General features: G+C 46.8%; 1 protein-coding gene across 4 annotated transcripts in view; it reads right to left on the minus strand.

The window, feature by feature from the left end:
* LOC139764167 (acetylcholinesterase-like) overlaps window positions 1-26,713 on the minus strand; it is a 207,644-nt gene that overhangs the window by 174,075 nt on the left and 6,856 nt on the right. The window contains exon 1 of one of the 4 annotated variants that reach the window (XM_071690715.1): window positions 9,619-10,535. The exons of 2 other annotated variants lie outside the window; for them this stretch is intronic. The gene's annotated coding sequence lies outside the window, so the exon portion shown is untranslated. Of the gene's footprint in view, window positions 1-9,618; window positions 10,536-26,713 lie in introns of those variants that run through there. One more of the 4 variants, XM_071690712.1, reaches the window with a different exon arrangement.

Here is a 26,713-nt window from a genome sequence, read left to right on the forward strand (position 1 = left end):
GGCGCGGCGGCGTGGCGGAGGCTGTCCCGTATCCTTCTGCGTGGATAAAGGCGTCCCTTGTCACTGTAGATGGATACAGGCGTCTTGTATCGTGGTGCCAATGTTGCAGTTCGACGTCGTACTTTATGGTGCACATCTTACAGTTCGGCGTCGTATTTTACGGTGGAAATGTTACAGTTTATCCTCCGATCATCTACAGAACCATCCGTCTATAAGACTTCGATCAGGTACTGGTCTGTTCTGTTCATCAGAGCTCAGAGCCATCCGTCTATAAGACTTCGATCAGGTACTGGTCTGTTCTGTTCTGCCTGAACGCACTCGTGAATTCTTACTTCGGTCGGTGAACATACACGAACATTTGATTTCCGATCGGTACTCGGAACACGAGAGGCCTATGGGAGGTCGGTCACTGCCTTCTCCTTCCGTATTTTCCGTCCGTATGATTTCCCAGCTCCAGCCCATTTAATCCCAATTTTCTGTCTCCGTGGTTCCACCAACCCGGCCGCTCCCCTATTTTTTTCCGGTGGTGTGATTTTCTTACCCCTAACCCATTTCCTCTTCCCATTTTTCGTCTATATGGTTCACCTTACCTGCTCCCCCGACCCCTCCCTCCCTTTCCCCCCCCATCCATTTTCTTCTGCCTCCTACCCCTCTCCTCCCCCTCATCCATTTTCTTTGTTTGGAGGTGGTTATTTGGGACTAACGCAGCAAGTTGTGCGTGTCCAAATGCAACAAAGCAAGCCACGGATGCACTAGAATAACACAGCAAGCCTTAGATTTCCCAGTATTGCACAGCAAGGTTCGGGATGCGCAAGTATAACACAGCAAGCCACTACCAGAATAACACAGCAAGCCTTGGATTTCCCTGTATAGCACAGCAAGGTTCGGATATGCCAGTATAGCACAGTAAGCCGCGGAAGTACCATGAGGACACCGCTGGCGCTGCGGGACCGTAACTCTTATCATTTGCTCAACATTTCTAAACCAAACTTTTCCTATATCAAATTCCTGTCCTTCCTCCTTACAGTCGTCTACCCGACATTCTCCCTTTCATCATCGTCTGAGTCTCCTGTCTCTTTTTCTCTATCCTTTTATTCTACGACTCTTCCATCTTTCATTCTTTGTTCTCTACTGATATGTTCTTTGGTCATTTCCCATTTTTAGTCTTCTTTTGCTTATAGTTATTGCTCATTCCTCCTCCTCCTCCTCCCTTTCCTGCCACCCTGCTTCCTGCTTCGATGCATCCCGCGAGTCATGAGACCGGTCGAGTCTTTGAATCTTGCGTGACGAGGATTCGAATGAAACCTGCGTCATCCCCATAAGTTATGCTTCTCTCCCCACCGAAGCGGCTTCAAAGCAGCTTCAGAAAGGGTTCATCGTTAACACAGGTTATTGCCACAGTCTTCCATAGGCTCGAGGAGAACTGGTGTACCATGATGGCGGGCGGAGTCATGGTGGCCGTCATCATGACTTGAGGGTGTCGGGTCGGGCGCTGCAGGAGGTGGGGATATGACCTAACTGGTGAGTTCCGGTCTTGATCAGCTCCTCGCGTTACGGACGCGGGAAGTTGTGAAGGCAATACAATCATCGTCGACCATCCTGTGCCTCCCCCCCTGAGATGGGAGGCAACGCCTGGGAGGGAGTGGTTCCCTACGTGGGTGAAAATGTGAGATCCTTATGCCGAGCGAATGGTTTCGGGAGCGGGTAATGGAAGGAGCGACAAAGGCCGGCGAGTGCTAAACCTTTCACGGTCTTGGTGCGAGTCGTTCTGCCCAGGGAAGGAGCTGTCGGCGGCGCCTTTCAGGGATCCTGCGATTCGCTGAAGTTAAACGATTCGATGCGTATACCGTGTTCTTCACACAGCCGCCTCGATATTCGCAATATTGTTCGACTGTTCGTCTTGAAGAACCTGCTCGAAGACGGCCGAAGATTGGGCATGTTGTGAGATGCTTCACTTTCCCTGAGGCTTCGAATCGTTCCAGCCGCTCGCAAAACAAGTTCCGAACTCGAGGGTTAACCCGGATCACTTGCAGGCCTGTGAGTCCGTGTTTTTCCATTCCACCTCCGCCCTAAAAATGTCTCTCCCCTGAACCATTTGCCTAGTCCTATGGTCTCCCTCCATCCCCGAGACCCCCCCCCCCTTTTAAAGTACCCTTAGCTCCGTCCTCTCTTCCATTTCAGCCATGAATCTTCCTTATGGTCCGCCATAGAGGAAATCCCTTCTCCCCCGCCTCGGCGCCCCCACCTTCCGAACCCACTATATCTCCCTGAATATCTTACGTCCGGGACGATGACGACTCCCGCCGGGATGGCAAGCGAGGACGCCGTCAGAGAGGAGGTAGTCTCGAGGCAAGTTATCCCAGGGACCCCCAGCGAGACATTCACGTCCATATGAGCGAAGCATATTCTCTCCTCTCTCTCTCTCTCTCTCTCTCTCTCTCTCTCTCTCTCTCTCTCTCTCTCTCTCTCTCTCTCTCTGACCTCACTACGATGACTCCGCCAGTGCGCTATGCTGCTTCGTCGTGTTGCTGTTCTTGATACTCCTGTAGCAGGTGCGCGTCGCTGATATGTGTTACTGTTGCTGTATTATCGTGTGGTTACTGCTGCTGCTGCTACCCCAACCGGATGCCACTGCTGCTGCACGATGTGTGTTCCGTCAGGGTCATATGGAACCTACTACATCTCCGTCAGAATCAAGTTGCACCGTCATGTCACTGCTACTGTAGTGTCGTGTTATCATGCAACTGTATCGTATTTTGCTGGCGTTCTCCCAAAGTGGTCCCGTTATTTTGTCGTCCTGGTGTTGCAGTTGCCACTGCTTCTGTTACTCTGTTGCCCTAGTGTTGCAGTGTAATGCCACTGCTTCTGTTACTCTGTTGTCCTGGTGTTGCAGTGTAATGCCACTGCTTCTGTTACTCTGTTGTCCTGGCGTTGCAGTGTAGTGCTACTGCTTCTGTTACTCTGTTGTCCTGGTGTTGCAGTGTAGTGCTACTGCTTCTGTTACTCTGTTGTCCTGGCGTTGCAGTGTAGTGCTACTGCTTCTGTTACTCTGTTGTCCTGGTGTTGCAGTGTAGTGCTACTGCTTCTGTTACTCTGTTGTCCTAGTGTTGCAGTGTAATGCTACTGCTTCTGTTACTCTGTTGTCCTAGTGTTGCAGTGTAATGCTACTGCTTCTGTTACTCTGTTGTCCTGGTGTTGTAATGTAATACTACCGTTTCTGTTGCTTTCTGCTGTTAATCTTACTCCGTTGTTTGTGTTTTAGCTTTGGTTTTGTCACCTCGATTCGTCTCTGTGCTGTATAACCATATTGCTTCTGCTGTTCCTTGGTACAGTACTCGCTGTGTCAAGACTGCTGCTTCAGGGAAGTACAACACCCTTACGTTTACATTACGTCGGTAGTAAATATTCAAACACATAAAAATTTACTGACAAAGTGCGAAAATATTGTATTGCTTTCATTATGACTGAGAAAGTACGATAAGCATGATTATAATAGGAAGATCCAAAGGTGCAAAGTTGCATTTTTTTTTCCCCACGTTGAAGGCTTCAGTTACGGATAAAAGTTCCACATCAAGGCCGGGCCTTATTTGAAAGGATTATGGAAGGGAAAGAGACAAGACAAGGGACAGCATTTACGAATTTTGGAAGACGTGAAAAATCTGTCTTCTAAATTGTGACAGGTCATTGTTACTGGGAAAGACATGAGAGGGTAGAACGTTCCAAAGCTTCGAGTTGTAGGGAAAGAAACAGTTATCAAAACGGCCCACCCGTGAGTTGCCGACGGCCTCACAATAATCATGTGACGCAGCATCTTGCCGAGTATTGCGTGTTCTGCCTAGTGGTATGAGAACACAAGCAGCCAGCTCTCAGAAGCAAAAACCAAAGTAATACTTATAGAAGAGGGAGAGTGAACCAACATTGCGGCGTAGGACAAGCGGGTTAAGTTTGATATGTCATTTGAGAGCTAATATATATATATATATATATATATATATATATATATATATATATATATATATATATATATATATATATATCGGTGGTATCATATCCCAGGTGTCAACTAGCCTTACATTCGTCTTCCAGATGTCCACTAGCCTTACAATCATCTCTCAGGTGCCCACTAGCCTTACATTCATCTACAATGTGTCCACTAGCCTTACATTCATCTCCCAGGTCTCCACTAGCCTTGTATTGATCTCCCAGGTCTCCATGATCCATATATGCGTCTGCTAGGTGTCCACTAGCCTTATATTCATCTCCCAGGTGTTCACTTGTCTTAGATTCGTCTCCCAGGTGTCCACTGGCCTTGCATTCATTTCCAATGTGTCAACTAGCCTTACAATCATCTCCCAGGTGCCCACTAGCCATACAATCATCTCCCAGGTGTCCACTAGCCTTACAATCATCTCCCAGGTGTCCACTAGCCATATAATCATCTCCCAGGTGTCCATTAGCCTTACAATCATCTCCCAGGTGTCCACTAGCCTTACAATCATCTCCCAGGTGTCCATTAGCCTTACAATCATCTCCCAGGTGTCCATTAGCCTTACAATCATCTCCCAGGTGTCCATTAGCCTTACAATCATCTCCCAGGTTTCCACTAGCCATACAATCATCTCCCAGGTTTCCACTAGCCTTACAATCATCTCCCAGATGTCCACTAGCCTTACAATCATCTCCCAGATGTCCACTAGCCTTACAATCATCTCCCAGGTGTCCACTAGCCTTACAATCATCTCCCAGATGTAACTAACTCTCCAATCATCTTTCAAGTATTCACTAAACCTCACACACTGATCGTAACCTTACACGTTTATGATGATAGATCTCCTGCAGATCATACGGAAAAAAATGATGTTCATCTGCACCAAAGATATACCTTGGGATGGGGGAGGCACAGCTGCAGCACAAGTGACGTCACAGCGCCTGACGGAGGAGGACCCCCAGCACTGCGGGGAAACGAGACAGAGCCAAGGAGGGCAGATGATTATTCGACTTGAGAAAGTTCCCAGGGAGGGCTGACGAGGCGCCTGGAACTATCGAGGAAGAGGAAGAAGAGGAGGAAGATGATGATGGTGGTGATAATGATGAGGGTGAAGATGATGAGATGGTGGTGATAATGATGAGGGTGAAGATGATGAGGAGAAAGGATGATGGTGGTGGTGATAATGATGAGGGTGAAGATAAGGAGAAAGGATGGGTGGTGGTGGTGATAATGATGAGGGTGAAGATAAGGAGAAAGGATGGGTGGTGGTGGTGATAATGATGAGGGTGAAGATGATGATGAGAAAGGATGATGATGGTGGTGATAATGATGAGGGTGAAGATAAGGAGAAAGGATGGGTGGTGGTGGTGATAATGATGAGGGTGAAGATGAGAAAGGATGGTGGTGGTGGTGGTGATGATGATGGTGGTGATGATGACGAGGTGATGGTGATAATGGTAGTGGTGGTGGTGATGACGAGGTGATGGTGGTGGTGGTGGTGGTGGTGATGACGAGGTGATGGTGGTGGTGGTGGTGGTGATGACGAGGATGGTGAACATCAACCACAAGAGAACCCACCCAGCAGGAGGCTCCCGAATGTGCCCTTTGATCCCTATGGAACCCAAGATGATAGGAAAGTACTCGTTGTAAGTAATGTAAGTAACTGAGCTGCGTAGGAAAGTACTCGTTGTAAGTAATGTAAGTAACTGAGCTGCGTAGGAAAGTACTCGTTGTAAGTAATGTAAGTAACCGAGCTGCGTAGGAAAGTACTCGTTGTAAGTAATATAAGTAACTGAGCTGCGTAGGAAAGTACTCGTTGTAAGTAATGTAAGTAACTGAGCTGCGTAGCACCACTTTTTACCGAAGCGAAAAGTGCTTCTTAATACCACTGTGCGAGATCGTAGCCACTCAAGTGGTTCATCAGCACATTATATATTATTGAAGAACAAGTCGATCCCACTTGCTGGTGGGGCCGGAGCTCCACTTGGCATAAAATGAATAAGCCAAAACTACAAAATTAATTGCGTGTATTTGTTATACGTGCGTGTTCGATCCCAGTTCCCCGAACAGTAAAATTAGACTTCCTCTCAAGAATGAGTGGCTAGTTTCGATATTTTTTTTTTCTTTCTCCTACTGACGTTCAGAATATCTAAAGAATATCTAAATCTTCGGACACGAACATTATTTGAATGAGGCCGCAATGACAGACTGTCAATCGATGTCGACTACTGCGCATGTCGATCGGTTTCTGGCAAGATCCGAAGTCGACCGGTCCACCACGGATCATTTTTTGGAGCTCTGTCAATTCATTTTTGTGTGTCTGTGTGTGTGTGTGTGTGTGTGTGTGTGTGTGTGTGTGTGTGTTCACCATCTGTGTGTCACGAGGAGAGAGTTGTACACTTGTGTTGCCCCGTCTCAACTCTATACACATTATCTTGTCACAACCTAATGAAGTGTACACACACATGCACACCGCAACTTACGCCAGCTACCCATTCATCCTTCGAGTCTAAAGGTGAGGATGAACAGCTGGGTTGGCTGTGAGCTGGCTGCCCTATCCGACAATCAAGCCCGGGCCTGTTAGACTGGTGGATCGTAGAACTAACCTCTATTCCACGGAGGCGTGTGTGTGTGTGTGTGTGTGTGTGTCAGTGAATATATAATGTTAGGATTTTTAATATTACGGTGAATTTTTAGCGTGTGATTTACTACCTGAATATCTGTATCTTATCACACAGGATTTTCCTAAGAGAGATCCTAGAGTGTCAGTAATTATAATGGTCGGGTCATCAGTATCACAAGGCTTACCCATGCCAGGCTGGGACGTTTACCTGTCCTATAAACCAACAGCACAAGTCCTTCCCAAAAAAACTAAACTTACTTTAAGCTGAAAATCCGTAGAGGTCAGCACGGCAAGCTACACTCAGGGGTCACTGTGAAGGAGGGAAAACCTTCTGTGGCATCTGAGGTCCTCGTCTCTAGCTGCAGGTGCTGGGGAACAGTGATGCCTACCTTGCCCTTGTGAGGCAGATTAGCGCCGCTGAGTGAGCTGTCCTCACGCCACAGTGACCTCGTCTCCTCCCAGGGAGACTACCTCCATATACCGAAGAAGACCAGCCCATGATCTTGAAAATTACAGCACATTAGCTTGATCGAAGACCATCCCTGCAGTTCGTCAAATCCTTGCAGGTTTAACCTTTGTTCTTTAGTGCCTTTATTTGACATATGGCATTAAACTCAACGAGGTTAGTTAAATCTGCATCATCTCTGGATAGACATCTCCAGCAGATGCCTTACCTCCGCCGTCAGACATCAGTGCCAGGCACCAGTCCCTCCCTGGAGGGTACATTTCCATCATACAAGCGACCCCCAGCATCCTCCCTCGTGTACGCATTTTTCAGAAACCTTTTGGAGTGTTTTTTGGTAAATATTTGAAGAGTTAAGTACTGTGTACCAGGTGAGGCGGGCCGCCCTTCTCCCACAGAGCTCACTACACCTCCCTCGCTCACCCCAGCATGCCACTTGCCTCCTCACATCACCTCCTACCTGGCCACTAGGTACGCTGTATACTTCATGCGCTGGCTCATTATACAGACACCTGCTGTATATTAGATACATCCTTTATAAATTTCCTTTTTTTTGAACTCACTGTCCAGTCTAGAGGATGTGGGTAAATTCTCTCTTGCCTATGTGGCTGTATGTATACACGCAAGACAAGAGGTATTCTGGATAGATGCAACGGAAAACCTACTCAGTGCTGAGGCATTGATATACAAAATACTGTACCTCAGGGAAGCAGGTCAGAGGAGGAAATCATGGCAGGGATAGGAAACACACACAAACACACACACAGAAATCTGATCACATCCGACACATGCTAGAGAAACCTGAAAATAGTTTCTAAAGACGAGCAAATCCTACGATTTTCTTGTCCAGTTGAGGAATAGGTGAGTGACTAAGGTCTCCTATAGTCCCTCTGTACAAGGCTGAGTGAACCTCGTGAGAATGTAGCCACAAGGGTTACGCTGTCGCAGATCCCGGTGTCCAGCACCTACCACGGAAGGGGACCTGATGCCCAGCATCTACAAAAGGGGACCTGGTGCCCAGAACGTACCGCGGGAGGGGACCTAGCGTCTAGCATCTTCCCGGAGGGGACCTGGTGCCCAGTACCTACCATGGAGAGGATCTGATGGCCAGTACCTACTTACGTTCTAGGGACCTCCTCTCTTAGAGGAACCGAGAGGAACCGAGAATCCTTAGGGTGTCTCACGACATCCATTTACATGTATACTACTACGGTCTCCAGAACGCACAACATGGTCACGTCATGCCCACTAACCCCCACACCCTCTGAAAATGGTCACAAACTCCCCAATTTCCCCAGAGTGTACAATGCTTATCACACCCTTATAGACGAAATGGCTTCCGTAGCATCCAACGCTTGCACTAACGACCACGCCCCCCCACAGGCTTTAGTATCCCTCACCTCTTCACTGTGTAGGCTATCTAATACCACCAGAATGTATAATGACTAAAAGCCACTATTGTACACTCCCTAACATGCCCCCATCCCCAGTCAGTACAATCCCCACCACGCCCCCATAGTAATTAGTACCCAACACATCCCCTGAAATGTACTCTGCCCAACATGGCGCCACCAGCCTGGATTCTAACCTTGAACTAGGATACTGCCACTACACCCTCATCGCGACGAAGGTCCTATACCCCCGTAGTGAAAATCAGCCGCTGCACACCCCAGGGAGTGTACACTACACCTCGCCACCACACGGACGGCATACATCTACCACTACACCCCTAGAGTGTATTTCCTCATTTATACCCTAGTGTACTGAAGCTACCGATCCCAGCCGATGAGCAGTACATCACTTCACACAAGCGTGACGGTGTAGTTCCAGCACTACACTTGGGAGACTGACACGAGCCACCACTTCCCCAGAATTCGTGTGAATTAACAACCTTCTATGCACACAATTGCACCCTCCTGTACCCATCAACACTCCGTCTGTACAGCCCAGAATGATCATCAGACAGGAGAGTAGGCGCAATGTACTGCACACGTACTCAAGACATTCAGCGACTGTCGTTTGACAGTGGAAGCACACAGTGGCATGGTCTCCAGTGATGTTTGTATATCGCGGGGCAGAAAGGCCAGCTGGAGCGTGGTGGTGTTGATGCTGCTCTGTCCTGTAACCAAGGACAGGTGAGGGCTTCCCCTCCCCCCTTGCACACGTGACGAGCGTCAACAGAGCTGTGCCTGTTGGTACGCTGCCGTAGTCCGTCTGTTCTTACTCAATCTGTCACGCCGGGCCACATGAATGATCGGGGAATTGACACCCTGACGGACATCATGAAACAGAATTAGATCGACAGATGATTTTTTCCCCCTCTCTTCCCTCCCTCCCTCTCTATCCAAGGGCCGCCCGCATGTACATGTGGAGAGCTGAAAGGGAAACAGGAGGGGGGGCGCTGGGATTTGCTCCTCACAGGACACGAGGTGGACCTCCACTAGAGCACTAGAGGGCCACTCCTCCGTCTGGCACCACACCCCCCACCCCAACTAGGCCTGAGGGTTATGTAAGAGTGAGAGGAACGCCCCCTTCAGCACTTACCTTGCCCGGGCAGGCTGGAGGATGGGTCCGCTGCCTCCAGGTGGGTAACGCTGGTTGGCTGGGTCAGGGCCAGCAGTCACCGGAGCATGTGTTGACCCCCCAGACCAGGTCAAACTCTCAGTCGGCCTTTCTGGACTTCCTATATTTGCATAACAATTACGCCTTGGCCCTTCACGTGCTCTTGTATGGGAGTTAGGATCGATGGGTCCGGGTTACTTCCCTGTGGCAAGACTCAGGTGCGATGAAGGTGTGTATGTGTTTTGTGTGCGTGTGTGTATGTGTGTGTGTGTGACACCTGGTGACACTACCAGAGTCCCGGACCTGCCGCCGCCTCGGGCCGGTCCTGGCGGGGGGTGTCGAGGGAAAAACAGTCCGACCTTGGTTTTAGGGTTCAAACGTCAAGGGCTGAGATAGATAGAGTGAGAGAGGGAGTGAGAGAGAGAGACAGAGAGAGAGAGAAGAGGGGGAGAGAGAGAGAGAGAGACAGAGAGAGAGAGATAGAGAGAGAGAGAGAGAGGGGGGGAGGGAGAGGCAAGGGCTAATGCTTCATTCTCACACTCGCTCGCTCCTCAGCAAGATTGGTTTAAGAATCTTGGTCGAGGAAGTAACTTAGTCGTCGGCGTTGGCACTAACAAGAGAGGAACAAGGCTGGCGGCGGAAGCCTCGAGGGGTCGACACACGAGCGTGAGGATCAAGTGGCGGTAACGGGCGCGGAGCGGAGCCCGACGTGCTACCCCTGCCACGGTCGCCACTGGACTGCCTGACACACTGGCATCCCTGCCGGGCCACCACCTCTCTCCGTCCTACTCCGACCCTCCTGCTGCACTATCGATTTTTACCGCGTTCGCTGAGCCCTGGTCTCGCCTGCTCTCTCCGTAGCTACCCATCAACATCAAAATCCTTGTACAAAGGCGCACGCACCACCACCACTAACCCGCTTACCACATCAGTGATGTTACTCATTAAAATCTCTCGAGGCTTGCGGGAGAGCCGCTCCTGCGCATGCGTCGTGACGTCACACGAGTGCCCGGGAAAGAGAAAAAAAAAAACGGAAAAGCAACGAACGAGACTCGACGTTGTTGCGTATTCTCCCAAAAGATATTTGTGAATAATATATAGCGAAGCGTCCGTATGGTGTGGTGTAGCGGCCCCAGTAGCGGCGGTGGTAGTGGTTGGCGGCGGCAGTAAGCGCATCTGCTGCAGAGCCGCTTATACATCAGCTAGAATTATGGCTCCCTAAACCTGCCAGCCTTACGCTCCTTGATGCCACGTCGCATACACGATAAATGCTGCTCCGGGATTTCCCACGTTCCAGGCAAAGCCTTCAGAGAGAGAGAGAGAGAGAGAGAGAGAGAGAGGGGACAGGGAAGGCTCTCCAAAGCCCTTTTGCAAGATACTTTTCTTCTGGAACCTTCGGGTGTACTGCATGACAGATCACACCACGAACATTTTCTTTCGTCATGCCTCATTTAACTGTTTCGTCGTCATAGCTCCCCTTGAGACGAATTACCTGTCCCCCCTCACTTTCCCTGCAGTCCGTATGTAGCGCTTCTTCCCCCATTTAGCTGTAGCTAGCGTTCTAATCGACTGCCTACGGTACATTGATACATATATACATGTACTTTACAATTACCTTCTTGTCCCAGGTACCTTTTCTATGGGGCTTCCGCACCACTCAAGAAGCCAGCTACGTCCACGGAAGTGTCAGTGAAGCTATGCGTATATCTATCTGTGTGACGTGAGGGAGGGAGATAAAGATCCCTAGTCTTGAGGGGTGGAAGATGCACCTGGGGATAAGAGGTGTGTTGTCATATGGCTGACTCGGTGGTGTTCGTAAGTGTACGTACAGCAGGCGAGAAAAGCGTAGCTCGTACATGTCTTGGGGATGTAGTTCCAGACGGATGCACGTCTGGAGGGATGGTATTTACGATCAGGTTGCGAGGTTGGTTGTCTGGGGTTACCAGGTCATTTCGGAATGTATATGTTCCGTTACTGTTGTGTGTTTCTTGAGGTATGAAGGGTGTCTGAAGTGCTAGGTCAAGGTCAAGTTTATATATATATATATATATATATATATATATATATATATATATATATATATATAGTACCCATCTCTATATTCACCTGTTCTGTGCTATATGTCGGCCGGCAAGCAAATCCATCCACCCAACCACCAACAGTCCTCCATCCCTATCCCCCTCTCCACCACCCTAACCTACCAATGTTGACGGTTCTACCCCCCATCTCCCTGGGAAGGTTTGGGGGTAGGCTGACGGTACTGTAATATTTTGCGACGTTATCCCGCCAGGTTATTCAACCTTTGGTCGCAATTGCCCCATGTGGGAAGATAACGCTGGAAGCCCTGCAGTCCATGGCAGGCGTCTTTTATCTTTCACTATCATTGTGGTCATCTATCTATCTACCTCTTTCTCTATCTGTCTGTCCATTCATCTATCTACTTATCTATTCATCTATCTACTAATATATTTTTTTCCTTTATGTTAGCTGAGCCGGCACGGGCAACTGAGGCCCTGATCAAGGCCATCTCGTTAACGATATATATATATATATATATATATATATATATATATATATATATATATATATATATATATATATATATATATATATATGAAATGGCTTTTGAAATGTACACTTATGTAGTACTTATGATACCATCCACTGAGAGAGGAGATTCGAACCTCTACCACTTGTGGCGATGGTCGAGGCGCTGCTCATACATTCAGACGCCGGCATCCGTACTAGCTATGAAGCTATTCAACTCAAGCAATCGAATGTCTTTCGTCCTCCATACACAGACAAAGAGACCCTCTATGGGTCAATTGCGTCGTACACACAGTACGCATCAGTAACGTTGTAATACCGATCTCTTTCCATATAGGCGGAGTCCTGTAACACGCACACACACACACACACACACACACACACACACACGTATCCATCTACAGACCCTGAGCTTGGCTATAAAAAGGTGTGTGGCCAGCAATTTGCGTACCAGCGGGAGTTACCTCAACATAAACTGCTGATTATCTTCACTAATACGCATGAGGGAGGTGACTGGTAGGTATGCTCCGTCATGCCAATGCCCGGGATCAGAAGTTTCTCACGTCAGGGGTCATGCACGAACGTCTCACGAACCTCAAGGTCGCGACTCGAACTCCAAGGTCGTGAAGAATGTCCTACGAACATCAAGGTCACAGGATGAACTGTCCACAATCACGTTCATGTTTGGATGTTCCATAAATCTCAAGGTCATACAGTCGCCTTCTACGACACGCAGGGAACAGATAGATAAACAGATAGGCAGGTGATTATAGATATACAGAGATATAGATATATCATCGATATGCTATAGCAAATATAGACTTTGTTAATCCGAGGTGTAGCCACATCCGCTGACGTTGGTTCATAAGATACACACAATGAGGATGCAACGTTTGAAATGTACCAACCAAACCGCTGATAGATTTGTGGCTGTAAGGGGTAACTAGCTTGGCTTCACTTTCCATTAGCAGAAACCACCTTCCCACCCATCTCCGGTTCTGATCCCGTCTGCGTCTCTTAGTGAGAACGTATTATATACCACCCACACTACACACAACACCTACACCATATCCAGACGCAGACTCACCACGCAATTCTAACACAAGTAACACTAAATACTCATCCACACTTCCTCCTCACACACACACACACACACACACACACACACACACACACACACACACACACGCACACACATCCTCCACTCACATTCTTCCCACAGTTACACCACTGCTACCCTCACACACATACATACACACACACTGCCCGCCTTACACCTCCACCCACACAGCCTTAGGGAGGGGCCTGGCTCACTGAGAAGCCTCCCCGTCACAGCTGTCGATATAAGTGACTCTTCAACCCGCGATCTCCGACGGGAGAGGCTAAAGTCCTCCAGGCCTGAAGGATGACCTGGCTGTCCATCAAAAGGAATTCAACTCTCGCATACAGCCTTGTTGATGACTGTCAATAAGAGTGATGACCTGATAGAACACCGTAAGAAACATGGCCATCATTCTCTAACACAGGGAGAAGACGTTTGATGACTCATCATGATGAGTGACGTCCTCGAGAGGACGGCAGTAAGGGAAGCTGTTCATCAATCTACGAGAAAGTGAAGGCATGTTGATGACTCTCAGGCCTGAACACATCAGGGCTGGTCTCCACTCTGCTGTGATAATATTGTCGTTATAACAAATCAGGTTGGGCTCAATTTGCATGCATAAGCGTCTTGAGAGACACGATGCCCTGGCCGGAGCGAAGCCGATTTGTGGACTAGATGGAAGCGAAGCCCTGTTTGTTGAGGACAGAGAGGCTAAAAGGTGAAGAATAGATATACAGAAAGCTGAATAGACAGGATCGAAAACGAAGGCTTCAGACAGGTGTTAGGGGTTCAGATCCCCTCGGATTTTTGGCTACAGAAAAGTCTGCTGAGATGATATGGAGATGTGGTACGGAAATGTAGTATTACGATGCCGCATTTGCTGGTAACGAAGGCTTAAAGTAAAGCAGGTTAAGGTCTAAAGATTGGAGGGGATGGATCTGGACGTCGGGGAGGAAAAAAATGGATGGATGGAATAATGAAATGAAACTCCAAAGTGTGTTTATAAAGCACAACATAAGCAGACACTTGAACAAGAGTGCCTCTAGACCTTGGTCAATAGAAGTGGGGCCAGAGGAAGGAAGAGAGACGCCGACATGGTTCATTATGTCTCAATTAAATCGAGTTCAAAATGTATATAGACGGTTCTAAATTTTTCCATACACGTTTTATTTACAATAAAGAATAAGTTAGCTAGTCCTGTTGTTGTCTTATTATTCCAGCTGATGATTATCATTTTTTCTGTATTTCAATTGAGGTCTTTCACAGTCGTTCCGTCCCAATGTACATACGGGAATGGAGATACTTAATTCAAGAGTAAGATAGATATGTTGCTATTCCCTGATTCAGTGACGTTTACTGAAGGTTTAATGACATCTACTTAAAGGTCTAGATGGATAATGACGCCTCCTAAAAGCTCCGGGTGGTTAACGACATCTACTTAAAGGTCCAGATGGTTAATGACGTCTTCTAAGAGCTCCGGGTGGTTAACGACACCTACTTAAAGGTCCAAGTGGTTAATGACGTCTTCTAAAAGCTCCGGGTGGTTAACGACACCTACGTAAAGGTCCAAGTGGTTAATGAAGTCTTCTAAAAGCTCCGAATGGTTCACGACACCTACTTAGGGGTCGAAATGGTACATGATATCTACTTAAATGTCCGGATAAGCTATTTTGTAGATAACTAATATATCAAAAATGAATCAGTACACCAATTGCGAATAATGATGAGTAAATGACTCATTGATTAGAGGATTCGAAAACGGAAATGAAACATATTTGAAGGGTTACAGGTTAACGGCCAAGGGTCAAGGTGACAGTGCTACACAAAGGTCAAGGCTAAGTTCGTTTACGGCGCGTGGGCTCATGAACTGAACTCATGCTAGTGTAAGACGTTGGCAGCGGAGCCAAATGATGGTGGCGGAGGCCACGCGTGGCCTCGTGATCATGTGGGTTCATGTGGTCCAGAGCCGTGTTTGATTTTTTCCCTCATGCTATTTTAAGGCAATTGAATACCGTTCTTTCATGGTAAACTATTGATCATATACTTTCTTACGTTCTTTTTGCACCGGGAAGCCTCAAGCAATGCCAGGAATTCCCAAACTCCTCGAGTTTGACATTGTTAAAATGTCAATTAGTTTGCATGGTATGAAAACTCTGGTGAGGAGGTATTCTTCTGTCTTCATGCAACAGGAAAGAAAGGACCTTGTTACAAAGTCCTCGTTACAAAGCCCTTGTTACAAGCTCCTTGTTACAGTCTTGGGTAAAGGTCTCATTACTGTGATATCTTCTGTTGTTCCCATTTACTCACAATCCTCGAAGTCTGATGTTGCTCGGTATCATTTCTGCGCATGTAGATCGTGCCTGCGATACCACGGTCTTCTGAGATTTAGTCTTACACACACACACCGTCCTATAATGCCATCCGAGCCAGGAGATAATGTCATCTCTATGATTCATTTTCGATGAAAATACTCCACCCACATGGCTAAATGCCTTTCTTTGGCCCGAATTCTACCAGTTTTGATCCTCATACGACCATTCACGACTCAGTCTCGCTATTTATAGTTCTTCTAACGCTAAGGCTCCTCATCTGAACATCGAATCTATCAACAGGGTCTACGAGTCTGTTCCAAGTTCCCAACACGACCAGAATCCTTCTCATAGACTCCAGACAATACACCCTCGGTACAATACTCCCTCTGGTGACCTGAGTTGGAAATACTTAATGTGTGACATATGAATGAAGGAATTCGCGCAAAGAGTCACCACTACGGTATAACATTCTCCCACAGTTATCCAAGAGAAATACGTCAGCCTTTAAGGTCGTCTCGGTATGACCCTTTATGATCATTTTAGCCTTTAAATCGTCTTAATACCACACCCTTTAAGGTCGTCTCTGTCCCAAATTCAAGTTCGAAAGAACGTGAATCGTGCGAAACAAACCTCCTCGACACAGCTTCAATCAAGAGACTATCAAAGCCTCATCTGCTCACTGATAGAACTAAGACGACGATGGCCATACATACCAGATAGAACTAGTCTTCACCACATTAACCACACGAGAGCGTACATGTTACTCATGTACCTACATGTGTGGCAGCAGATCACTTTGACAACGTTCGCTGGTATTTCAAAACCTGCCTGAAAATGCTTCAAAACCCTCTAGATATCCTTTCATGTCATCACATTCTTAAAAAATCAGGGAAAATAAAACTGTACTGTATTTTAGCTTTAGACCCGGTTATTTTCCCCATTTTCTATGGTTTTGGGTATATAAGAAAAAAAAAGAGGATCTTTTCCCAGGAGACGCGGAAAATATGGTGTGGATACAGTCGTGACCACCAGGTGGTTCCCAGATAATCCTCTATAACGCAACGGCAACGGGATGTCTAACTGCACCACTTGGTCATTGGCCTTTATCCTCCTCCATGTTCTTTCATATACTCTCTCTCTCTCTCTCTCTCTCTCTCTCTCTCTCTCTCTCTCTCTCTCTCTCTCTCTCTCTCTCCGTATGCGGGGAGGACAAGGACAGCCAAAGGAAAACATTTGACCATTTTGAGGTTAGCAACTTTCATGGCTCTGGCATATATATATATATATATATATATATATATATATATATATATATATATATATATATATATATATATATATACATATATATATATATTGGAAAGGATCACAATTTTGCGCGTGATCAAGATATTCCTATGAGTCCACGGGGAAAATGAAACACGATAAGTTCCCAAGTGCACTTTCGTGTAATAATCACATCATCAGGGGAGACACAAGAGAGAAATATAACAGTCAGTTGATATACATCGAAGAGACGATGCTAGGACGCCATTTCGTAAACATACGATTGTCCAAGACAATTTCTCTCTTGTGTCTCCCCTGATGATGTGATTATTACACGAAAGTGCACTTGGGAACTTACCGTGTTTCATTTTCCCCTTGGACTCATAGGAATATATATATATCAGATATCAGATTCGATAACCTGCACTCGGATGAAATACCGTTCCTTAAAGTATAGATTATGAAATAGGGAAAGTCAAAAGACCTCGCATCCATCCAGCCCTGTGGTGTGAGAGCGGGTCATAAATAGCATATATGATGGGGTTACCCGTGGTCGGCTGCTGCTGCTTCTGAGTTTGCACTAGCAACTTGGAGTCGTAGGACACTCACACACACAAACTTCCGTACCATGTTGGCCTCAATATAAACTTCTGTAATAGACTGTCTCCTCCTCTCTCTCTCTCTCTCTCTCTCTCTCTCTCTCTCTCTCTCTCTCTCTCTCTCTCCCTCCCGCGCCCTACCAACCGCCCGTCCGCCTCCCTGAGCAAGCACTGGGAACGGAAGGGAAACTCCCAGATGGTTGGGGCTAAAAATGGCCCAGACTTACATCCCAGAGCAACAACCAGATCGCATATATTCTGCTTATGGGGGGGAAGAATCCACCGTAAACAGGTGAACTGGTTTGAGGCCACAGCCAATAATCCGATTTTGAGAGAGATTCTGTAGCTGTTTTACGCCCTGAGCTGTGAGCAACAGACGGGAAGACATTACACACACACACACAAACACACACACACACACACACACACTCCTGACCGAACCTTCCAAACATACACATTTAAAAAAACCATACTCTCACATTTCAAAAAACCATGCCCTCTACTCTCGGCGTTGAACTTACCATATGTATGTATACATTATATATATATATATATATATATATATATATATATATATATATATATATATATATATATATATATATATTCTCGAACAGCGGGATTCGAACTACCTCCACTAGTGTAAATGCTGAACATGTTCACCACTCTGCTGTATAGCGGGCTCAATATCTGTGTAGCAAACATACCCAACTTCCACACCAGCGGCAGCAATTCGAATCCTACTGTCGGAGTGTTTGTCTGTCTATGGAAAGGCTTTCAATTCTTTACATCAATTTCGATAAGCAGAATAAAGGAAGAGACCTGATCCACCTCTCAAGTACCATGACATCTATTCCTCGATCAGGAACTACCTGCATATATAGATCTGTGGTCCCTACAATGCCTATAGGTGTGCGATGCAACACTACAAGCCTTAGGAATGATGGTCGTGTCATGAATTGGAAGCGTACTGACCTGATGAACCGAGTTACAGTTTCTGTATACATATATATATAATGGTCGACACGACAGAGGCAACAGCATACCCCAGTCGAAGCTAAGTCTATCATAAAACTGATACAGTAAGTTAATGAAACGAATAAAAGTTGGACAATACAACAGGGGATTGATCTCCTCGGTTATCTGTCGACTTATCTCAAAGCGAAAAGTCTACAGGAAGGAAGGCAACTCCATAGCTTCGCTCTGCAGAACAACGAAGGAGAAATCACAACAGCTAATCATACTGCGGTTGGTTTCCACATAGAAACCAAAGGAAGCAGCCGCAAGCTGCGTTTTATGAGTCCAGGACTTTAAGGAGCTTGGAGACATGCAGGCTTCTCACGAGAGCAGAGGCCGAGATGGTTCCTTTAGAACAGAAAGTCACAGCATCAAGCCAGACGGAGAGGGACTGTTGAAGAGAGGTGATAATAGGAGGCGACAGATGTCTGATTCCACTCCAGCCATGATAAGGGTAGTAAAAGAGGCGCCCTGAGGTGTGCCAGCAGTACTCGAATCACTCTGGGATGGATGAGACCCCTACAGATATGGAGTGGCTATTCGGTAGCTGAGCCGCTGAGCCGCGTTACCCATACGGTGCGACCAGGTGCTGAGGGGAGGTCAAAGCTGATTTTTCTGCTCCTTCAGTTTCAGAATTCGCTCTTCCGTGGAATCAACTTTTATTCACCACGGTTCCGCCAGCGATGTGCAACAAGCAGAGACACACTCAAAATCTACAATATCTGGAGTTCCTCAATTTTCCAGAGCCTCTTTGTTATCCATTCCCGTTAACCTACTCTCCTTCTCCTCCTGGCCTGTCCCTTCTCCGCTCTCTACTCTCTCTCTCTTTACTCTCTCTCTCTCTCTCTCTCTCCTCACGATGGCCTTGGGCAGCAGGTTCTGCTGATTGAGGAGGGTCCCGCTTACCAGCGTAGCTTATCGCCATCCAGCCTCCTGGATATACGTATACCCGATTGCTACATGATCACAGAACAGAGGAATGAATATCCAAGACCGATATTCTGCAGCTGCCATTATCGCAAAGGTGTAGCCACACACACACACACACATGCGTAAGTACCGACACGTAGTCCTATCTTCAATCAGCTGTAATGTAAACAGGTATGTTTTATGAGTCAATAAGCAGCCTCTCTGTACCCGAGAAGAGTTCTGCATAATTCCAGCCTCGCAATTCTGGCCAGGATTCAAGAGAACTCATCTGTCTCCTCATTCACTCCTTTCATTTGGCTCTTGACAGTGTGGCGAGTTTTACCTTAGCGTTCTTAGCATTTCTGAGAACCGTTCGTTTCGAGTTCTTCACTAGGCCCTTGAAGATAAGCTTAACTTTCCTACTGCCTGTTATATACCTTTCACTTCTTAAGATCTTATCTTTCATCTACTGTGTTCACTCCTGCCTGCGTTAAGTCAGGCTCGATATCCTCTTTCAGATGTTTATCTCCTCGTGTTGAAGTGCACCCCAGGGCTTTTGTCTTTAACCCTGCCTTTTAACCTTGCCTTTGCTAGCGCATGTGTGTCGCTGACCTGTATGATATTATTTGTCTATTTTTTTTTTTTCCCTCGGCCACACCATCATACCCTTGAGGTCTCGTCTCTTACGACTGTGAAGGCGCTGCTCTGTTGAGTAAACTTAGCGTCGCTGCAGTTAAGGCAAGGGGATATGTATATTCATAACGAGCTGAACAAACGTTAACCACATCAGCCACACAGTGACACTCCACATGCATCTGTCACTCACGCAGTGTCTTAAGGCTCGTTGTGGCATATTCTCTCAAAGGACCCCCAAGTCTTCAGCTCCTTCAAAGATGATTATAAAAGGAAAGCGTCACTCAGTTTCCTGAACCAATTCTAATTTCAGTTTTCTCTTTCTGCTGTATCCGCTGTAACAGTCTTACTTACGGTCATGTGGGACCTGGTACTTGTGCAGGAGGAAGGCAATCGTAACCTTACCAAGGCAAAAGTAGATGATAGTCAGTCTGAAAATTAAGTAGATCGTGAGTGAAGATTCAGACCATTTTCCAAGAATTACTTAAACACAGACGCCCCCAACCCCGTAACCCCACACTCATGATCCCTCCACTGCCTGCTGAACACCCCCTCCCCCCACCCTACCTTTTAGACATCTGATTCTCTTTCATTTAACAGTTACTCTCCGTCGGTGGAACTCCCTGCCTGTGTACCTGTGTATCCTCTGCTCTCAAGTTTCAGCTTTTTTAAGTAGAAAGCAAATACACATTTATCTTTTCTCTCGCTTTACCATTTCAGGGTCCTCGTGTCCTGGAGAGGGAGCAAGGGAAGGTTCCAGCAGGAGAGAACTGCTTTCATTGCCCGAGTACTCTGACTCTGGATGTGTCGCTGGGATGAACAGGTAATCTAAAAAAAGTGTTCAGGTCTCAGGTCCAGCTCATAAACGTTTTTTTCTCCCCAGCGCTCGAGGGCGGGTGACAAACTGTTTCCAGGTATGAGGGGTGCTGGAGTCTGAATGTTTTCCCATGGACGAGAATTCCAGGAAGAGGGGAGTGTTTCCACGTCTTCAGGAGATAATATCCCCCATCCTCACTATCCCCATATCCATGAGCGTCGTCAGCTCACTCTCGTAAACCAGCAGACGCTCGTCCCAATTTGAATCTTTTTCTCTCTCTGCCACCCATCACTCTGTCCTTTACTGCCGCCCACAATCAAGGTATTTTCACGGACAATTACATAATAGATTCATCCTTTTTTGACGATTTTGCTTGTCTGGTTCTAACTGGCAATAGTCTTTGATCTGTATTCGCACTATATGTTACCCTTTTCTTCGATAGTCTTTGATATAAGCATCAGAACCTATTTTCTTCACGGAATAATACGGTGGTCTGCAGCTCTGTGGAGGGAAGGCGACACGTCCTGCTCTGAGGGAGAGGGGTGGGCGATGTAGGAGGCTTCCTCAGGCTAACGAGGTCCTCTGTTGCCGGGACACGCACGCAGTCGGGGCAGGCTGCAAGGAGACCACCACCTCACCCGAACCCGACCCCCTCACTAACACCTTGTCGTTTGTTATTGCTCGTCTTGTAGCTGTGGGGCTTGTGGCTGTGGGGCTTGTGGCTGTGAATGGTGTAGCTGCGGGTCTTGTATTTGCTGGTCTTGTAGCTGTGAGTCTTGTACCTGTAGGTCTTGTAGCTGTGAGTCTTGTACCTGTAGGTCTTGTAGCTGTGAGTCTTGTACCTGTAGGTCTTGTAGCTGTGAGTCTTGTACCTGTAGGTCTTGTAGCTGTGAGTCTTGTACCTGTAGGTCTTGTAGCTGTGGGTCTTGTACCTGTAGGTCTTGTAGCTGTGGGTCTTGTACCTGTAGGTCTTGTAGCTGTGGGTCTTGTAGCTATGGGGCTTGTAGCTGTGGATCGGAGGCTATGGGTGGAATATACATGCACCATACAGCTACGTAGCATACGGCTATGCACCACACTGCGATACGTCGCACGACAACTTCTTCGCAAGGTACCCAGTTGAGGTTACCTGCGAGACTGGGATAGCTGAGGTTGGTGGAGGGGGTTTGAGAGATCGTGGTGAGGTAGCCAGCCCGAGCTGTCACCAAGGGTGCAGCCTTCACTGCAAGGACAGCTGTGTTCTCCATCCTCTGACCCCGACTTGTTTATGTGTTATGTACTCGACAGACAACAGATTTTTGGATGAAGTGATATATATATATATATATATATATATATATATATATATATATATATATATATATATATATATGCATAAACTTCCTTGTATACAACACCTCGTAAGACCCCTTCCGTGTTTAGTCTGTTATACAGGTATTCAATCGAACATATACAGTGACTTAGTTTGATCCGAACGAACTGATCTTTGGGTATGACGGATAAACACTTTAAAAACTGCCATTTAAACCCTTAACTGCGACGGCTAACCTCTTTAAAGACGACCCCTGTACGGTCTCTCATCCCATTTGGGTAAGACCACTCAGTCCCTTGACTACGACAACTCATCCCCACCAATACGATCATCTAACTTAACGAAAACAATAGCAACATTTTCATTACATTCCCTCCCGCTCTCACCACAGAAAGTCCTGACCTGTGTGGCATACACACTGCCGCTGCAACGTGCACCTGACCCCTTCTCCAGTTTTCAGCTATGGGCAATAGCCACAGGATTCTACACAGGATATTCAGTGAACAAAGCTTCCCATCGCGTGTGTTAGCATCTAACTTTTCCCATTTCCTGGGCCACAGCGGGAGGCCACCTGAACCATTATCTTTTGTTTGTAATGTGATTCTTGCTGCTGAGACCCAGACCCCTGACTCTCTCTCTCTCTCTCTCTCTCTCTCTATATATATATATATATATATATATATATATATATATATATATTGAGCCATTCAGGGTCGAGTGTAGTTCCCTCCAATCATTGAACCCCCATATCTGTGTGACCACCACACACACACTGTTATCGATACTCAGAGATCACTATCGTTTATCTGTGATGCACACTTTTGGCTATCGCATGGTCACCGTTGCCTATCGCTGAGAGCAGAACCAGCGGCGCGGGCGGGCGGGCGTGTGTGCAGCACCAGCAGCTCAATCGGGTTCTCCCGTGCCCAGGTAAACACACCCGAGACGTTTGATCTACAACATGGACGAGTGTTGGGTCACCGAGTGAATAGATCCAAGGGCAGCGTATGTGGCTCGTATCCTAGCATCCCTGCAAAGCCAAGGATAGGTATGTGTGTGTGTGTGTGTGTGTGTGAGGCCCACCGATTCCCCAATATCCCCAGGTTAAGGAGGAATAGACGACGCCTCCCCTCGAGCGTAGAGGCAGCGAATGGGAAAAAGAGAGAGAGAGAGAGAGAGAGAGAGAGAGAGAGAGAGAGAGAGAGAGAGAGAGAGAGAGAGAGAGAGAGAGACATGGAAAAAGACAAAGTTAGAAAATGACTTTGTACAACACGTCGGACGTGGAAGAAAAGATTCTGTCTCAGGCTGGCAGACAAGGACCAGAGAGAATCATTGACGACACAAGCCTGTCGAGCAAGTACTCAATTTGTCGATCTTGAAAGCCTTTGTGTTTTGTAAGTCGTCTTTGCCTGATAACATCTGTTCGACTTAGCGTATCGTGTCCACACACTTCACACCACACATGCACAAAGGGTAAGATGGAGAGGTGGGGAGTACAGAATGGTTGGGGCTAATGCCAAGTGGATATTATCTTTCCTGTTCCATCGTCGCTAACCAGGTAATGTACAGAGCTTGGGAGAGAGAGAGAGAGAGAGAGAGAGAGAGAGAGAGAGAGAGAGGTGATCTACGGCACTGTGCCAGGACAGACCATCAGTATTGTGACAGTGCCAAGTCATACAGTGTTACAGCTGCTATCTGCCCATGTTCCTAAAAAATGGACACGCACACACACACACACACACACACACACACACATGTATATACATACTAGTTCTCAGTTCACATGTGTATGTCTTTGTGCTTAAGAACATAGGAATAAAGATCCAGTTATCAGAACTGTTCATTTCACAGCACAAACCATTATGATCCCAGGGTTCACATGCCTCTATCGTCAGTCTGTTATTAACACGACTATCAACGTGGTTGCTGCACAGACGTTCTCAGTCGTAAACAACGATTCGTGATCTCTTAACAATAAAGACTTAGTCAAGAAGCAACACACTTAGCCAGCTGCACGAACGTGATCGGCGGAGAGGCTAGCAGCACGAACGGGATGGCGAGAACCACTTGCACGGATCAACCACGACTGAACCAAGACGACCATCTTTCCAAGCAGCAGAACCTTCTGCGTCTGACGCATCTGAGTGAGGATGGTGGTGAGGTAATGTAACCCTTCCCTTTGGCCGACCAACAAGGGGTTTTACCGAAGGGCAATTGGCAAATCTCTGACGCCATAAGTCTAACGTGGTGGTGAGCCCACTTAATTCTAACCACAAGCTGGGTGTAGGACATGATCGGAGCTGAGATCAAAGGAACACAACCTCGGTCATCATCCATTCCTGCATCACAATGATCCCAACATGGTAAGGTTAAGCTTTGAAAGGGTAGATAGAAATGGTCTCAGTCGAGTCTGTCGTCTGCTTACAAGCCAAAGGATATACCTCATCACTCAACCAGCCCCCCCAAAAAAGGAGACCCAACGTCTCTTCTTAGGCTAAAAGAATTCCTCTTGGATAGTTTTTGTTCAGCTGAGCCATCTTGTACTTATCTGCTTCTCCCCGGACACCAGAGACGTCAAAAGACTCGTGGTAGAGAACATATGTAACATGACACAAAGTCTTGTCAAGCCGAGATGTGTTAATTGAGATTCAAGAGATAAATCGAAAAAGGAAATATGTTAGGAGAGAGAGAGAGAGAGAGAGAGAGAGAGAGAGAGAGAGAGAGAGAGAGAGAATTTCCAAGCCTCCAGGTGTAGTACTACTGAGATAATTTTGCCCGTAATGCTTGAATAGCGAGTCTGCTTCAAAGCGATCCGGAACTCCAACGCTCCACTTAGCGACACTTTGATGTTCTGTTGGCAAACTTGACGTGTGTGTGTGTGTGTGTGTGTGTGTGTGTGTGTGTGTGTGTGTATCAAAACAGTTCTTCAGATGTTTATGGTCCCGTTTCTTGGAAATGGAAAACTGTTTTAGGGAGAGGGAAAGGGAAAAGAAAAAGAGAATCCCTCAATTTCACAGAGCGAGGAAGGAGAAAAGAAAAAGGTCACGACACACAAGCTATGGGAAGCAGCAGCCCCACACATGCCGAGGGTTCAGGCCTTTAGTCCCTGGGTCACACGCAGACAGCTCACGAGAGCAGTGGCCGAAATGATATCTGCTAAACAAAGAGGAAAGACGATGATTACGAAGGACAGGAGAAACTCGTTGAAGAGAGTTGGGGAGAGTTGATACAGAGGAAGGATTTCCATTCGGTTGTGGGTAAAAAGAGGTGTGTGGAAAGGCGCCAACCTAGATATGCGAACAGTACAACCCTAGTTGTGTGAGGGAAAAGCAGGTGCCTAACTACTCAATGGCGCAAGGTAAGAGCGTCTTGTTATCTCCAACGCGTTTCTTACAGAGTCGAACTCGTATTGCTTTGAAATCTCATAATATGAGACGAGTGAGGTTTAGAAAGAAATAAAAGTAGAAATCGTGCTATGTTGACACTTCTGAATTTAGTCTGTTTACCCATTCAGACACGTGGCACAAGTCCGAAATAAGAAAGGAGATATATATTTGCTGCAAGGAACCGAACGAGGAGCAGAAAGGTGGATTGAAGAACGTATAATAATCGACAGCTAAAAATTGGTCAGGATTCGAAACTGAAAAGAAAAAGAATATATATATACATATTCTTTTTTTTCATACTATTCGCCATTTCCCATGTCAGCGAGGTAGCGTTAAGAACAGAGAACCGAGCCTTTGAGGGAAATCCTCAATTGGCCCCCTTCTCTCTTCCTTCTTTTGGAAAATTAAAAACGAGAGTGGAGGATATCTAGCCCCCCGCTCCCTCTCCTTTTAGTCGTCTTCTACGACACGCATGGAATACATGGCAAGTATTCTTTCTCCCCTATCCCCAGGAATAATATATATATATATATATATATATATATATATATATATATATATATATATATATATATATATCGTTTCATGGACGGGTGGAGGTGAGCAGACGACAGTGTCGACAGGATAAAAGAGACAAGACTCTCCGTCAACTGCTACCTCGCTGGAGGGAAATAGAAAGGACAGTATGCTGAGCGAGGCAGAACAGCCAAAAGAAGGAAGTTTAGAGGGTGAAAACTTGTTTCATAGTGTCAAATTTCACGGAGGTGCCGAGGTCCAACGAAAACGGATTGACCAAAATTTCTTAGGGGGTGTAGCTTGGTATAAGTGGATGTAAGTGGCTGCAGGTGGGTGTAGGTGTGTGTAGGTGGGTGCAGGTGGGTATAGGTAGGTGGTAGTGGGTGCAAGTGGGTGCAGGCACTGAAAGAAGATGAAGCGCGCCCCCACGACAAGCAGTGGCAGGGGTAGGATGACCCATGACAGCTAGGGAACTGGGTTGCGGTGCCTGTCTGCTGCATTATTCAAAATGTAATCGTTGTGTCCCCTCACGCGATCACATCTCTCTCTCTCTCTCTCTCTCTCTCTCTCTCTCTCTCTCTCTCTCTCTCTCTCTCTCTCTCTCTCTCTCTGACACCGAATAAACGGATGTCAAAAGTATAACGTATAATCATCATCATCA

This window comes from Panulirus ornatus, chromosome 48 (assembly GCF_036320965.1).
Source record: "Panulirus ornatus isolate Po-2019 chromosome 48, ASM3632096v1, whole genome shotgun sequence".
NCBI classification, from domain to species: domain Eukaryota; kingdom Metazoa; phylum Arthropoda; class Malacostraca; order Decapoda; family Palinuridae; genus Panulirus; species Panulirus ornatus.